Here is a 16,140-nt window from a genome sequence, read left to right as displayed (position 1 = left end):
GAATTGTGTAAGCATAGTGGAAGTGGGGGTGAATGGGAGTGAATGTGGTAAGCATAAGATGAATAAAGGGAATAAATGTGGAATGGGTTGAATCGGTCGAAAAATGTAGAAATTAGAGTGGAAAAACGAAATTTTGGAGAATTTGGTTGAATTTCAAATGTGAAAGTTCGGAATTTTTGGTAAGTGGGAAGTTGTGGAATAGGTAGGCAAAAGATGAACAGTTGAAAGTTGGAATGGGTTGAATCGGTTGAAAAATGTAGAAATTAGAGTGGAAAAACTGAATTTTGGAGAATTTTGGTTGAATTTCAAATTTGAAAATTTGGAATTTTTGGTAAGTGGGAAGTTGTGGAATAGGTAGGCAAAAGATGAACAGTTGAAAGTTGGAATGGGTTGAATCGGTTGAAAAATGTAGAAATTAGAGTAGAAAAACAGAATTTGAGAGAATTTTGGTTGAATTTCAAATTTGAAAATTTGGAATTTTTGGTAAGTGGGAAGTTGTGGAATAGGTAGGCAAAAGATGAACAGTTGAAAGTTGGAATGGGTTGAATCGGTTGAAAAATGTAGAAGTTAGAGGTGAAAAACGAAATTTTGTGAAATGTGGAATGTGCCATTAAGAATGGATGGGGAAAAATTTGTCGGAATTTTGGGAATTTTGCGGAATCGGAAAATTTTCGGAATGAGAAAAATACAAGCGCTCATGTCGTGAATATTTGGAATACGTGAAAAGTGGAATGGAGTGAATCGGATGAATTTTGTGGAAGAAGAAGCGGGACAAAAAAGTGGCGGGAATAAAATAGAATAATAATAATAATAAAGTAAATGGAGTAGAATAACATATGTGTGAAGGCCTTCGCCTTCACACAATAATAATAAAGTAAATGGAGTAGAATAACATATGTGTGAAGGCCTTCGCCTTCACACAATAATAATAACTAGAATTTGCAATTCCTGAAGGAATTGCGTGTGAAGGTGAAGAAGTTGAATAAATATTTAAGGAATGTTGCAGAATGACGTTGAAACGAGTTGAATCGGTTGAAAAATGTGGAAATGAGAAAGGAAAAAGGAAATGGGTGTGAATTTCAAAATAAAAGATGTGAAGTTTTTGTTAAGTTGTGGAATAGGTAAAGAAATGATGAACAGTTGAAAGTTGGAATGGGTTGAATCGGTTGAAAAATGTAGAAATGAGAAGGGAAAAAGGAATTGGGCGTGAATTTCAAAATAAAAGATGTGAATTTTTTGGTAAGTGGGAAGTTGGGGAATAGGTAGAAAAATTATGAACAGTTGAAAGTTGGAATGGGTTGAATCGGTTGAAAAATGTAGAAATGAGAAGGGAAAAAGGAATTGTGCGTGAATTTCAAAATAAAAGATGTGAATTTTTTGGTAAGTGGGAAGTTGTGGAATAGGTAGAGAAAAGATGAACAGTTGAAAGTTGGAATGGGTTGAATCGGTTGGACAATGTAGAAATGAGAAGGGAAAAGGGAAAAAGGAATTGGGTGTGAATTTCAAAATAAAAGATGAAACGTGAAAATGTTGAATTTGGCAAGTTTGGGAATGTCCCCAATGTGATTTGAATGTGTTGAATGATGTGAATTTCAAACTGGAACAACGTAAATGTGAAATGTTGAATCTGCCATTAAGAATGAATGGGGCAAAATTCGCCGTAAATTTGGGAATTTTGCGAAAACGGAAAATTTTTGGAAGGAAAAAAATCTAAGCAGTGTTGCCATGAATATTTGGAATAAGTGAAAAGTGGAATGGAGTGAATCGGTTGAAGTATGTGGAAGTAGTTAAGCGCCGAAAAAGTGAGCGGAATAAGTTGAATAATAATAATAACTAGAATTTGCAATTCCTGAAGGAATTGCGTGTGAAGGTGAAGAAGTTGAATAAATATTTAAGGAATGTTGCAGAATGACGTTGAAACGAGTTGAATCGGTTGAAAAATGTGGAAATGAGAAAGGAAAAAGGAAATGGGTGTGAATTTCAAAATAAAAGATGTGAAGTTTTTGTTAAGTTGTGGAATAGGTAAAGAAATGATGAACAGTTGAAAGTTGGAATGGGTTGAATCGGTTGAAAAATGTAGAAATGAGAAGGGAAAAAGGAATTGGGCGTGAATTTCAAAATAAAAGATGTGAATTTTTTGGTAAGTGGGAAGTTGGGGAATAGGTAGAAAAATTATGAACAGTTGAAAGTTGGAATGGGTTGAATCGGTTGAAAAATGTAGAAATGAGAAGGGAAAAAGGAATTGTGCGTGAATTTCAAAATAAAAGATGTGAATTTTTTGGTAAGTGGGAAGTTGTGGAATAGGTAGAGAAAAGATGAACAGTTGAAAGTTGGAATGGGTTGAATCGGTTGGACAATGTAGAAATGAGAAGGGAAAAGGGAAAAAGGAATTGGGTGTGAATTTCAAAATAAAAGATGAAACGTGAAAATGTTGAATTTGGCAAGTTTGGGAATGTCCCCAATGTGATTTGAATGTGTTGAATGATGTGAATTTCAAACTGGAACAACGTAAATGTGAAATGTTGAATCTGCCATTAAGAATGAATGGGGCAAAATTCGCCGTAAATTTGGGAATTTTGCGAAAACGGAAAATTTTTGGAAGGAAAAAAATCTAAGCAGTGTTGCCATGAATATTTGGAATAAGTGAAAAGTGGAATGGAGTGAATCGGTTGAAGTATGTGGAAGTAGTTAAGCGCCGAAAAAGTGAGCGGAATAAGTTGAATAATAATAATAATAACTAGAATTTGCAATTCCTGAAGGAATTGCGTGTGAAGGTGAAGAAGTTGAATAAATATTTAAGGAATGTTGCAGAATGATGTTGAAACGAGTTGAATCGGTTGAAAAATGTAGAAATGAGAAGGGAAAAGGAACTGGGTGTGAATTTCAAAATAAAAGATGTGAAGTTTTTGGTAAGTTGTGGAATAGGAAAAAAAATGATGAACAGTTGAAAGTTGGAATGGGTTGAATCGGTTGAAAAATGTAGAAATGAGAAGGGAAAAAGGAAATGGGTGTGAATTTCAAAATAAAAGACGTGAAGTTTTTGGTAAGTGGGAAGTTGTGGAATAGGTAGAAAAAGTGATGAACAGTTGAAAGTTGGAATGGGTTGAATCGGTTGAAAAATGTAGAAATGAGAAGGGAAAAAGGAAGTGGGTGTGAATTTCAAAATAAAAGATGTGAAGTTTTTGGTAAGTGGGAAGTTGTGGAATAGGTCGAAAAATGATGAACAGTTGAAAGTTGGAATGGGTTGAATCGGTTGAAAAATGTAGAAATGAGAAGGAAAAAAGGAATTGGGAGTGAATTTCAAAATAAAAGATGTGAAGTTTTTGGTAAGTGGGAATTTGTGGAATAGGTAGAAAAATGATGAACAGTTGAAAGTTGGAATGGGTTGAATCGGTTGAAAAATGTAGAAATGAGAAGGGAAAAAGGAAGTGGGTGTGAATTTCAAAATAAAAGATGTGAAGTTTTTGGGAAGTTGTGGAATAGGTATAAAAATGATGAACAGTTGAAAGTTGGAATGGGTTGAATCGGTTGAAAAATGTAGAAATTAGAGTAGAAAAACGAAATTTTAGAGAATTTTGGTTGAATTTCAAAATAAAAGATGTGAAGTTTTTGGTAAGTGGGAAGTTGTGGAATAGGTAGGCAAAAGATGAATAGTTGGAAGTTGGAACGAGTGGAATCGGTGGAAAAATGTAGAAGTTAGAAGTGAAAAAGGAAATTTTATGAAATTTTGCAAAATTTTATGCAAATATTAAAAGTGAAAACGTGAAAATTTTGAATTTGGGAAGTTTGGGAATGTCCCCAATGTGATTTGAATGTGTTGAATGATGTGAATTTCAAACTGGAACAACGTAAATGTGAAATGTTGAATCTGCCATTAAGAATGAATGGGGCAAAAATCGCCATAAATTTATGAATTATGCGAAAACGGAAAATTTTTGGAATGAGAAAAATGTGAGCAGTCGTGCCATGAATATTTGGAATAAGTGAAAAGTGGAATGGAGTGAATCGGTTGAAGTATGTGGAAGTAGTTAAGCGTCAAAAAAGTGGGCAGAAGATGTTGAATAATAATAATAATAATAAAGGACAGGAATAACAATAGTGTGAAGGTCTTCACCTTCACACTAATAATAAAGGACAGGAATAACAATAGTGTGAAGGTCTTCACCTTCACACTAATAATAATAAAGGACAGGAATAACAATAGTGTGAAGGTCTTCACCTTCACACTAACTAGAATTTGCAATTCCTGAAGGAATTGCGTGTGAAGGTGAAGAAGTTGAATAAATATTTAAGGAATGTTGAAGAATGATGTTGAAACGAGTTGAATCGGTTGAAAAATGTAGAAATGAGAAGGGAAAAAGGAATTGGGTGTGAATTTCAAAATAAAAGATGTGAAGTTTTTGGGAAGTTGTGGAATAGGTAGAAAAATGATGAACAGTTGAAAGTTGGAATGGGTTGAATCGGTTGAAAAATGTAGAAATGAGAAGGGAAAAAGGAATTGGGTGTGAATTTCAAAATAAAAGATCTGAAGTTTTTGGTAAGTGGGAAGTTGTGGAATAGGTAGAAGAATGATGAACAGTTGAAAGTTGGAATGGGTTGAATCGGTAGAAAAATGTAGAAATGAGAAGGGAAAAAGGAATTGGGTGTGAATTTCAAAATAAAAGATGTGAAGTTTTTGGTAAGTGGGAAGTTGTGGAATAGGTAGAAAAAGGATGAACAGTTGAAAGTTGGAATGGGTTGAATCGGTTGAAAAATGTAGAAATGAGAAGGGAAAAAGGAATTGGGTGTGAATTTCAAAATAAAAGATGTGAAGTTTTTGGGAAGTGGGAAGTTGTGGAATAGGTAGGCAAAAGACAAACAGTTGAAAGTTGGAATGGGATGAATCGGTTGAAAAATGTAGAAATGAGAAGGGAAAAAGGAATTGGGTGTGAATTTCAAAATAAAAGATGTGAGGTTTTTGGGAAGTGGGAAGTTGTGGAATAGGTAGAAAAATGATGAAGAGTTGAAAGTTGGAATGGGTTGAATCGGTTGAAAAATGTAGAAATGAGAAGGGAAAAAGGAATTGGGTGTGAATTTCAAAATAAAAGAAGTGAAGTTTTTGGTAAGTTGGAAGTTCTTGAATAGGTAGAAAAATGATGAACAGTTGAAAGTTGGAATGGGTTGAATCGGTTGAAAAATGTAGAAATTAGAGTAGAAAAAAGGAAATTTTAGAGAATTTTGGTTGAATTTCAAAATAAAAGATGTGAAGTTTTTGGTAAGTGGGAAGTTGTGGAATAGGTAGAGAAAAGATGAACAGTTGAAAGTTGGAATGGGTTGAATCGGTTGAAAAATGTAGAAATGAGAAGGGAAAAGGGAAAAAGGAATTGGGTGTGAATTTCAAAATAAAAGATGAAAACGTGAAAATGTTGAATTTGGCAAGTTTGGGAATGTCCCCAATGTGATTTGAATGTGTTGAATGATGTGAATTTCAAACTGGAACAACGTAAATGTGAAATGTTGAATCTGCCATTAAGAATGAATGGGGCAAAATTCGCCGTAAATTTGGGAATTTTGCGAAAACGGAAAATTTTTGGAAGGAAAAAAATCTAAGCAGTGTTGCCATGAATATTTGGAATAAGTGAAAAGTGGAATGGAGTGAATCGGTTGAAGTATGTGGAAGTAGTTAAGCGCCGAAAAAGTGAGCGGAATAAGTTGAATAATAATAATAATAACTAGAATTTGCAATTCCTGAAGGAATTGCGTGTGAAGGTGAAGAAGTTGAATAAATATTTAAGGAATGTTGCAGAATGATGTTGAAACGAGTTGAATCGGTTGAAAAATGTAGAAATGAGAAGGGAAAAAGGAACTGGGTGTGAATTTCAAAATAAAAGATGTGAAATTTTGGGTAAGTTGTGGAATAGGAAAAAAAATGATGAACAGTTGAAAGTTGGAATGGGTTGAATCGGTTGAAAAATGTAGAAATGAGAAGGGAAAAAGGAAATGGGTGTGAATTTCAAAATAAAAGACGTGAAGTTTTTGGTAAGTGGGAAGTTGTGGAATAGGTAGAAAAATGATGAACAGTTGAAAGTTGGAATGGGTTGAATCGGTTGAAAAATGTAGAAATGAGAAGGGAAAAAGGAATTGGGTGTGAATTTCAAAATAAAAGATGTGAAGTTTTTGGGAAGTTGTGGAATAGGTAGAAAAAGGATGAACAGTTGAAAGTTGGAATGGGTTGAATCGGTTGAAAAATGTAGAAATTATAGTAGAAAAAGGAAATTTTAGAGAATTTTGGTTGAATTTCAAAATAAAAGAGGTGAAGTTTTTGGTAAGTAGGAAGTTGTGGAATAGGTAGGCAAAAGATGAATAGTTGAAAGTTGGAATGAGTTGAATCGGTGGAAAAATGTAGAAGTTAGAAGTGAAAAACGAAATTTTATGAAATTTTGCAAAATTTTATGCAAATTTTAAAAGTGAAAACGTGAAAACTTTGAATTTGGCAAGTTCGGGAATGTCCCCAATGTGATTTGAATGTGTTGAATTGTGTGAATTTCAAACTGGAACAACGTAAATGTGAAATGTTGAATCTGCCATTAAGAATGAATGGGGCAAAAATCGCCATAAATTTGTGAATTTTGGGAAAACGGATAATTTTTGGAAGGAAAAAAATTTAAGCAGTGTTGCCATGAATATTTGGAATAAGTGAAAAGTGGAATGGAGTGAATCGGTTGAAGAATGTGGAAGTAGTTAAGCGCCGAAAAAGTGGGCAGAATAAGTAGAATAATAATAATAAAGGACAGGAATAACAATAGTGTGAAGGTCTTCACCTTCACACTAACTAGAATTTGCAATTCCTGAAGGAATTGCGTGTGAAGGTGAAGAAGTTGAATAAATATTTAAGGAATGTTGAAGAATGATGTTGAAACGAGTTGAATCGGTTGAAAAATGTAGAAATGAGAAGGGAAAAAGGAATTGGGTGTGAATTTCAAAATAAAAGATGTGAAGTTTTTGGGAAGTTGTGGAATAGGTAGAAAAATGATGAACAGTTGAAAGTTGGAATGGGTTGAATCGGTTGAAAAATGTAGAAATGAGAAGGGAAAAAGGAATTGGGTGTGAATTTCAAAATAAAAGATCTGAAGTTTTTGGTAAGTGGGAAGTTGTGGAATAGGTAGAAGAATGATGAACAGTTGAAAGTTGGAATGGGTTGAATCGGTAGAAAAATGTAGAAATGAGAAGGGAAAAAGGAATTGGGTGTGAATTTCAAAATAAAAGATGTGAAGTTTTTGGGAAGTGGGAAGTTGTGGAATAGGTAGGCAAAAGACAAACAGTTGAAAGTTGGAATGGGATGAATCGGTTGAAAAATGTAGAAATGAGAAGGGAAAAAGGAATTGGGTGTGAATTTCAAAATAAAACATGTGAGGTTTTTGGGAAGTGGGAAGTTGTGGAATAGGAAAAAAAATGATGAACAGTTGAAAGTTGGAATGGGTTGAATCGGTTGAAAAATGTGGAAATGAGAAGGGAAAAAGGAAATGGGTGTGAATTTCAAAATAAAAGACGTGAAGTTTTTGGTAAGTGGGAAATTGTGGAATAGGTAGAAAAATGATGAACAGTTGAAAGTTGGAATGGGTTGAATCGGTTGAAAAATGTAGAAATGAGAAGGGAAAAAGGAATTGGGTGTGAATTTCAAAATAAAAGAAGTGAAGTTTTTGGTAAGTTGGAAGTTCTTGAATAGGTAGAAAAATGATGAACAGTTGAAAGTTGGAATGGGTTGAATCGGTTGAAAAATGTAGAAATTAGAGTAGAAAAAAGGAAATTTTAGAGAATTTTGGTTGAATTTCAAAATAAAAGATGTGAAGTTTTTGGTAAGTGGGAAGTTGTGGAATAGGTAGAGAAAAGATGAACAGTTGAAAGTTGGAATGGGTTGAATCGGTTGAAAAATGTAGAAATGAGAAGGGAAAAGGGAAAAAGGAATTGGGTGTGAATTTCAAAATAAAAGATGAAAACGTGAAAATGTTGAATTTGGCAAGTTTGGGAATGTCCCCAATGTGATTTGAATGTGTTGAATGATGTGAATTTCAAACTGGAACAACGTAAATGTGAAATGTTGAATCTGCCATTAAGAATGAATGGGGCAAAATTCGCCGTAAATTTGGGAATTTTGCGAAAACGGAAAATTTTTGGAAGGAAAAAAATCTAAGCAGTGTTGCCATGAATATTTGGAATAAGTGAAAAGTGGAATGGAGTGAATCGGTTGAAGTATGTGGAAGTAGTTAAGCGCCGAAAAAGTGAGCGGAATAAGTTGAATAATAACTAGAATTTGCAATTCCTGAAGGAATTGCGTGTGAAGGTGAAGAAGTTGAATAAATATTTAAGGAATGTTGCAGAATGACGTTGAAACGAGTTGAATCGGTTGAAAAATGTGGAAATGAGAAAGGAAAAAGGAAATGGGTGTGAATTTCAAAATAAAAGATGTGAAGTTTTTGTTAAGTTGTGGAATAGGTAAAGAAATGATGAACAGTTGAAAGTTGGAATGGGTTGAATCGGTTGAAAAATGTAGAAATGAGAAGGGAAAAAGGAATTGGGCGTGAATTTCAAAATAAAAGATGTGAATTTTTTGGTAAGTGGGAAGTTGGGGAATAGGTAGAAAAATTATGAACAGTTGAAAGTTGGAATGGGTTGAATCGGTTGAAAAATGTAGAAATGAGAAGGGAAAAAGGAATTGTGCGTGAATTTCAAAATAAAAGATGTGAATTTTTTGGTAAGTGGGAAGTTGTGGAATAGGTAGAGAAAAGATGAACAGTTGAAAGTTGGAATGGGTTGAATCGGTTGGACAATGTAGAAATGAGAAGGGAAAAGGGAAAAAGGAATTGGGTGTGAATTTCAAAATAAAAGATGAAACGTGAAAATGTTGAATTTGGCAAGTTTGGGAATGTCCCCAATGTGATTTGAATGTGTTGAATGATGTGAATTTCAAACTGGAACAACGTAAATGTGAAATGTTGAATCTGCCATTAAGAATGAATGGGGCAAAATTCGCCGTAAATTTGGGAATTTTGCGAAAACGGAAAATTTTTGGAAGGAAAAAAATCTAAGCAGTGTTGCCATGAATATTTGGAATAAGTGAAAAGTGGAATGGAGTGAATCGGTTGAAGTATGTGGAAGTAGTTAAGCGCCGAAAAAGTGAGCGGAATAAGTTGAATAATAATAATAATAATAATAAAGGACAGGAATAACAATAGTGTGAAGGTCTTCACCTTCACACTAATAATAATAATAATAAAGGACAGGAATAACAATAGTGTGAAGGTCTTCACCTTCACACTAATAAAGGACAGGAATAACAATAGTGTGAAGGTCTTCACCTTCACACTAATAATAATAAAGTGAATGGAGTAGAATAACATATGTGTGAAGGCCTTCGCCTTCACACAATAACTAGAATTTGCAATTCCTGAAGGAATTGCGTGTGAAGGTGAAGAAGTTGAATAAATATTTAAGGAATGTTGCAGAATGATGTTGAAACGAGTTGAATCGGTTGAAAAATGTAGAAATGAGAAGGGAAAAAGGAACTGGGTGTGAATTTCAAAATAAAAGATGTGAAATTTTTGGTAAGTTGTGGAATAGGAAATAAAATGATGAACAGTTGAAAGTTGGAATGGGTTGAATCGGTTGAAAAATGTAGAAATGAGAAGGGAAAAAGGAAATGGGTGTGAATTTCAAAATAAAAGACGTGAAGTTTTTGGTAAGTGGGAAGTTGTGGAATAGGTAGAAAAATGATGAACAGTTGAAAGTTGGAATGGGTTGAATCGGTTGAAAAATGTAGAAATGAGAAGGGAAAAATGAAATATTGGCGAATTGGGTGTGGATTTCAAAATAAAAGATGTGAAGTTTTTGGTAAGTGGGAAGTTGTGGAATAGGTAGAAATATGATGAACAATTGTTGTTAGAAAAGTAAACATGTAACATTTATTCAATCACACATTCAATTAATTTCAACCATTCAATAAATTTCAACAATTCATTCAATTATGCATCATTCATTCATTCATTCATTCATACATACATACATACATACATACATACATACATACATACATACATACATACATTCATACATTCATTCATGCATGCATTCATTCACACATTCGATCTTAGTCACGTCACCCTGCACACGAGTGACAATAATGGGCATCCCATCTTGTGGGATATGGGGGGGCTGGCTGAAAGTTTTTAGCCAGATATCCAGCTTGATGCTTGTGACTTCTCCCAAATCCGAGACAACCTCCACCACCTCTTCCCCATAGAGTATACCAACGACGGTAATGATGAGGCTGGATTTGCAGGCCTGTTGAATAAAATCAAAATGTAATTAATTTTTATGAATGGAAAACAACGTTTCCCAAAGGCTAATCATGCCTCCAAATAAAGCAAGTGGGAGCAGTAAAGCCATCCTAAAACACAAAGACAATGCGACAGTGAGCGCCTGGCGCGCTGCGGGCGGTTGCGCGATCGGACCAAATTAAGCTCCCTGCGCACTGAGGTACACTTCAATTTTGGAAAGTACATCAGGACGTTACAAATCATTTCTAAATTTCAGCGACGACTCTGTCACAATAATGCAACCAGCGCGGAGCAGTTGCGCGGTCGGCAGCGGGCTACGGTTACGCGCTGGGCGGAAGGCTGCAATTGCAACTGCAAAAATGAGCAAAAAAAATAATAAGCAAGCACCTTTTCAATTCCACTGCTATGAAGCCATTTACTAACCGTTATATCTGTGTATATAGTGGAGTGGAGCATTACTCCAGAATCGGTCACCCGGGCACTCAGGTGGGTGAAGAGGAAGGAACCCCCTACTTTCAACTCCATGAGATTCGCCTCCCGCCAAAGGCCAATTTTGACAGTGGCATCATCCTGCGGTAGTTTAAAAAAAGTATGTGTGCAAAGTGCTACAACAGGGGAAGTACAAATGGCTACTTACCTTTTTAAGTGTCAAATGCCGAAAAGGCGCAAGGTGGTTCCCCCTTTGGCGCACCATGCGGATTGGACGCATCTAAAGTGAACCAAATTGATATCACAATTAGAATAATTATGTTTGACAATGAGCGTGTCATGTGTCAGTGTACACAACCTTAACGATGACAAAAAAAAAAAAAAAAAAATTGGTACCTTAGTACTAAACAGAGGATTTCAATGATATTGTGTGTGTGTGCGTGCGTGTGGGTCGGTGGGTGGGTGGGTCGGTTGGTTGGCTTTGCATACGCATGCATGTACATTATTGCACATGCATCATGTCTTCACAGGTGTACACAAATACATGTGTGTATATGTGCATTTGTGGGTGCAGGTGACTTACATCTGTAATTATGCCATCCAGTGACACCATCTCTTCAGGTAGTTTTTTCACTACTTCTTGAGGAGATGATGCCACTGAGTTGGGGTAGACCAGGGCCCTGGCCTCTTCCTCCAACTGTGGGCTGGTCTGCACTTCCGCCCCGATGAAGATCTTGGAGCCGGGTTTAGTGAGGAGCAAAACGCCCCGTTCGTCAAAACCAAAGTTTAAAAATATGTAACTGTTGCCCTCTGTGACAAGGGCTGCCAAGTGTTCAAACAGAACGACTTGATAGGCTTTCTTGCCGTCACAGAGGGCAACAGTTACATTATTATGCTGTCCTTGCATGGACAAGGTGCCATCCGCACCACAAATCCAGCTCCGCGCTCGAACAGCACTCCTTATAGCAACGGCTTTAGCAGCAATCATTTTTGTCGCCATTCTGAAAGAGAAAAAAAAGAGATAAATTGACTTGTTTAGTTAGTAGATGGCAAATGGCAAATTATTCATTTAATAATAAATATTATAATACATCTGACTGACTTTGAGATTATTTTATTAGCGACACAAGATATCATTACCATATTCAAATTGGATAAAAATAAATGGATACCACGTATAATAAAAACAACAACAATTATTTAAATGTTATACTGAAAAAAGAAAGAGTTTGCCAGCAATGATTTTAACATCCACCAGATGTCACTGCAGAGTGCCAAAGTCAATAGTTCATTGGTGTGGAGCATATCAAGACTGCTACAAATTAACACTGGGCAATGAATACTACTGATCTTACTCGGTCAGTGCATATCAGTGGTTACAGTTACAATGTCATCTGCTATATAAATTTGGAAGCACATTTCATAATGGCGCCTGTGCGTTTTTTGGGGGGGCTAACCTAAAACAAAGATTTTAATAAAAGAACACCGTAAACCATTTTTATCCATTTGCGTGTGGCGACTACGAGGTGTCGTCTGAAATAAATGAATTACGCGTCGTGTATCTTTCCAGAAATGTCGTTACTCCGTAACGCAAAGTGCAAGCATCATGCGTCCATCTTGTTAGATGGCAAATGCACACGGCGGACGATAGTGTATAATACTTAAACGCAAGAGCAATAAAATGGGGAATCCTCCGTCATAAATAGGAACGCAAAACAAACATGTATTTTCGACTGACTAGTTAATTAATAATTACAAGTTCATTTGCTATATGCGCATTTCGTAATGGCGGCCTTTTTTTTTTTTTTTTTTTTTTTTTTTGCTCGACGCAAACCAAAGATGTGGTCACTGAAAATACAATACTTGTGCCGCGAATAATGTTCACGTTCATCAACCGATGGAATTAATCCATACTAAATTCACCGAGAAACAACTCCGCAAAAGTCCGTCGTGAGAACAGGAGACTATTTTTTTCTATATGTACAGTTAATGAGTAATAACATGTAATAGTACAGTAATAGAACTGTGACGATCGTAATTAGAAGTGGGGAAGTGCTACTTTCCCCACTAACGCAACAATCCTGGTTAAAATGTAAGTATATACTCAGGGGTTTTAATACAGTTGTGAGGAAATCTCGGCTTTCCACTTACCTATCTCGTCTTCAAGTTGATAATGAGACCGTGTAAAGTCCCTCCCCACTTTTCGGCGGCGCGAAAGGTCGGCGCGAAAGGTCTGAGCGAAGTCTGAAAAGAGAGGGTAAGTTTTAGTCGTACCGTCAAAACTTTAGTACATACAGAAAAAAAACACTGAGACCGGAACACATCGCTCTAAATTCGTGTGAAATATGATTACACAATTGAGTGAACATGTGCATGTTTATATTTACGTGGACTCAACGCTTTTAGAGCCCCCCCCCTTAAAAGGTGAAAAATGGTAGCGTCCACTTTAAGTAGAGACAGAAAAAGACGTCCCTGTAAAATCACGCGATACGTGACGATACGATTGAGTGGCGATATTTCAGTATATTTAAAATATGATCATGATAGTAATAAAATAGCCTTACAGTAATGGTAATAACTATAATCGCCGCGGTTTACGAGGTTTCCGATTTGTTTTCAAAGTATTTCAATGCAACGTGATCAGTACAATCGCGAAGATAAAATAATGGACACTATATCAACTTATAGAATGTACATACAAGACAACATACATACAAGACAACATAACAATAAACTATGATCACAAGACAATATATTAATAAACTTTCAATAATTGTCTCATTTCCCCAAAAACAACCCACTTCCCCCCTGATGCATGCATTGGCTGATGAATAATGATAACATCACATTAAAATATTTAGTGAGTAGTGTGAAAGTAATGAATGAACATGCAGAGTTAAAATCAAAAATAAGTATTTAATTACAGTTTCATATCAACACAGAAAAGACCTATTTTCTATTAAAGAAAGAATTAAATAAATGTCAATTATGAATAATGTCATTCAAAACAGGTTATTTTATACGACAAATCACAACATAAGTTGTCAACATACACTTTACACTTTTCCTTCTAAACAAGAAGGAAAAAAAACAGTTGCATGGTGCTTTTTGGAACCAAAATACAGCATGATATTAGTTGTTTTGGGCAGAATGGAATATATAATGCGTGAAATCTTATAAATAATAAAAAAAATAGATAAAATGTTTAACTGACTCAATAAATACTGAACATACAAAATGACAAACAAGAACGTATACATTGGACTGGACTTGTATGTGATGAAATGAACATGCACATATTGGAAACACAAAACTTAATAAACAAAATTTAAGGCAAAGAAATATAGAAAGGCCAATAAATCAATCAATCAATCAATCAATAAATCAATAAATCAATAAATCAATCAATCAATCAATCAATCAATCAATCAATCAATCAATCAATCAATCAATGAATGAATGAATGAATGAATGAATGAATGAATGAATGAATGAATGAATGAGAACAGAAAACAGACTATACTATGAGGCCTCGCAGAGGGACAGCTTCCGACAGTTAAAGGCTAAGGTGTTCTCTGTCTGCATGACTGGATGCATGTAGAACCACAGGCAAGACCCAGGAACATACTAGAGGAACATGAAAGAGGTGTTGAGGAGAAGGGGTAAAATTAAAGAGTGCTTCCTGACAATTTTCCTTGTTGGCTACTCACAGATGAAGCAGGAGAAGTCATGTGTGTTTGGGAGTTTGTGTTCCATGATGCAGGCCTCCCTTGTACAAGTCTTCTTGAAATGCGTGGCTCTCGCTGTGCTACAACATAATATGTTAATCAATTCATGTTGAGGAGAAGCGGTAAAATTAAAAAGTGGTTCCTGACAAATTTCCTCTTTGCCTACTCACAGAAGAATCAGGAGAAGTCATGTGTGTTTGGGAGTTTGTGTTCCATGATGCAGGCCTCCCTTGTACAAGTCTTCTTGAAATGCGTGGCTCTCGCTGTGCTGCAACATAATATGTTAATCAATTCATGTTGAGGAGAAGCGGTAAAATTAAAGAGCGCTTCCTGACAAATTACCGTCTTGGCTACTCACAGAAGAAGCAGGAGAAGTCATGTGTGTTTGGGAGTTTGTGTTCCATGATGCAGGCCTCCCTTGTACAGGTGTTCTTGAAACTGTTGCCCTCTGTGACGACAAGAAAGCCTGTAAAGTAGTTCTGTTTGGTCTGTTAGGTGGGTTCTCATCAAAAAAACATTGAGTTTCTACACTTACATTACAATAAAGTAATATGTCATGGCTACCTCTGGCCTCGATTCTGGGATGAGCTTCTTCTTATGGTGGCTACAAGGCAGTTAGTTACAGGCTTGGCTAGATGTGGTTGAGCCACAGCTGAACACATTTCTGTCCCTTCTCGTTAAACTCTGCTAAATTCGATGCTGTGCAGGGATGTTCCAGCAGGGGCACATGAGGAGGTGTTGCATGGTCTGTGGTTCAGTGCCACAGTCACACTCGCTGTTCCGATCCTCCAGATGTCCCCATTTGGCGAGAGTGACTTTTGCACGTCCAACACCAGATCTTAGTCTATTTAGGCATTTCCACGTTGCATACATAGTTGGTGTCTGCTCCTGGGGTCATTGCCTCGCTTGCTTTAAGCTCCATTGTAGTTTCTGGTGGAAGATTGTCAAGTCTTTCTTCCCGCCGAGTGACTCTTTCACTGCCTGTGTTCGGCGTTCTGAGGGGTGGGACACTTTTCGGAAAACTTTTCCTGGACTTAAGGCGGCATTTGGCTGGTACATGGCCGAAGAGAGGATGTCTTTGGTCAGTGGACTGTGGATGAGCTGCTTTCGCCACATAAAATGAACTGTTAAAATACAGAAGAGTGAAATAGCAGCATTTAGTGTCTTTTGAAAGAAAGATAAAACATGTCTAATGATGAGAAACTTACTTCGTCTGTTTTCTGTTGTCGCCTCACGATTATGACGTAGAAAAAATATAATACATAAAAAAATGAAGTAATTAATGTGAAAAACAATTCAAAAAAAAAAGTTTAAAAGGCCTTTCTATAACTAAAATCAGAAATAAAAACACGTAAAACGTTAAAAAGTCTCCCCTTAACTCGTCTAAGATAGTTTAAAAAATGTAAAAGTTTCAAAAGTTAAAAATTTGGAAAGTGAAACATTTTAAGTTAAAAGTTTAAAAAGTTAAAAATGTTACAAGAGTTAAAAATTTAGAAAGTGAGCATTTTAAGTTAAACGTTTAAAAAGTTAAAAATGTTACAAGAGTTAAAAATTTAGAAAGTGAGCATTTTAAGTTAAAAGTTTAAAAAGTTAAAAATGTTACAAGTTAAAAAGGTAAATCAACTTGAGTTAAGGGAAGACTTTTTGAAAGCTAATTAAAAAGTCTAAAA

At 35.7% G+C, this 16,140-nt stretch overlaps 1 protein-coding gene and 1 long non-coding RNA gene across 3 annotated transcripts in view; one reads left to right on the top strand and one right to left on the bottom strand.

Moving 5' to 3' along the window:
* The window catches only part of LOC133151242 (multidrug and toxin extrusion protein 1-like), a 259,852-nt gene that overhangs the window by 204,875 nt on the left and 38,837 nt on the right, over positions 1-16,140 (top strand). The window lies entirely within an intron of this gene.
* LOC133152085 (uncharacterized) lies at positions 14,226-16,030 on the bottom strand. 2 transcript variants are annotated; one of them, XR_009714056.1, is made up of 5 exons: positions 15,006-16,030; positions 14,829-14,918; positions 14,641-14,738; positions 14,453-14,550; positions 14,226-14,369 (listed from the first exon to the last, which is right to left on the bottom strand). It is a non-coding gene; the product is annotated as an uncharacterized LOC133152085 (long non-coding RNA). The 2 variants fall into 2 exon arrangements; XR_009714057.1 differs by having other exon boundaries at positions 14,453-14,545.

This window comes from Syngnathus typhle, linkage group LG3, assembly GCF_033458585.1.
Source record: "Syngnathus typhle isolate RoL2023-S1 ecotype Sweden linkage group LG3, RoL_Styp_1.0, whole genome shotgun sequence".
Classification (NCBI taxonomy): Eukaryota; Metazoa; Chordata; class Actinopteri; order Syngnathiformes; family Syngnathidae; genus Syngnathus; species Syngnathus typhle.
This window is presented reverse-complemented; position numbering and strand designations above follow the sequence as displayed.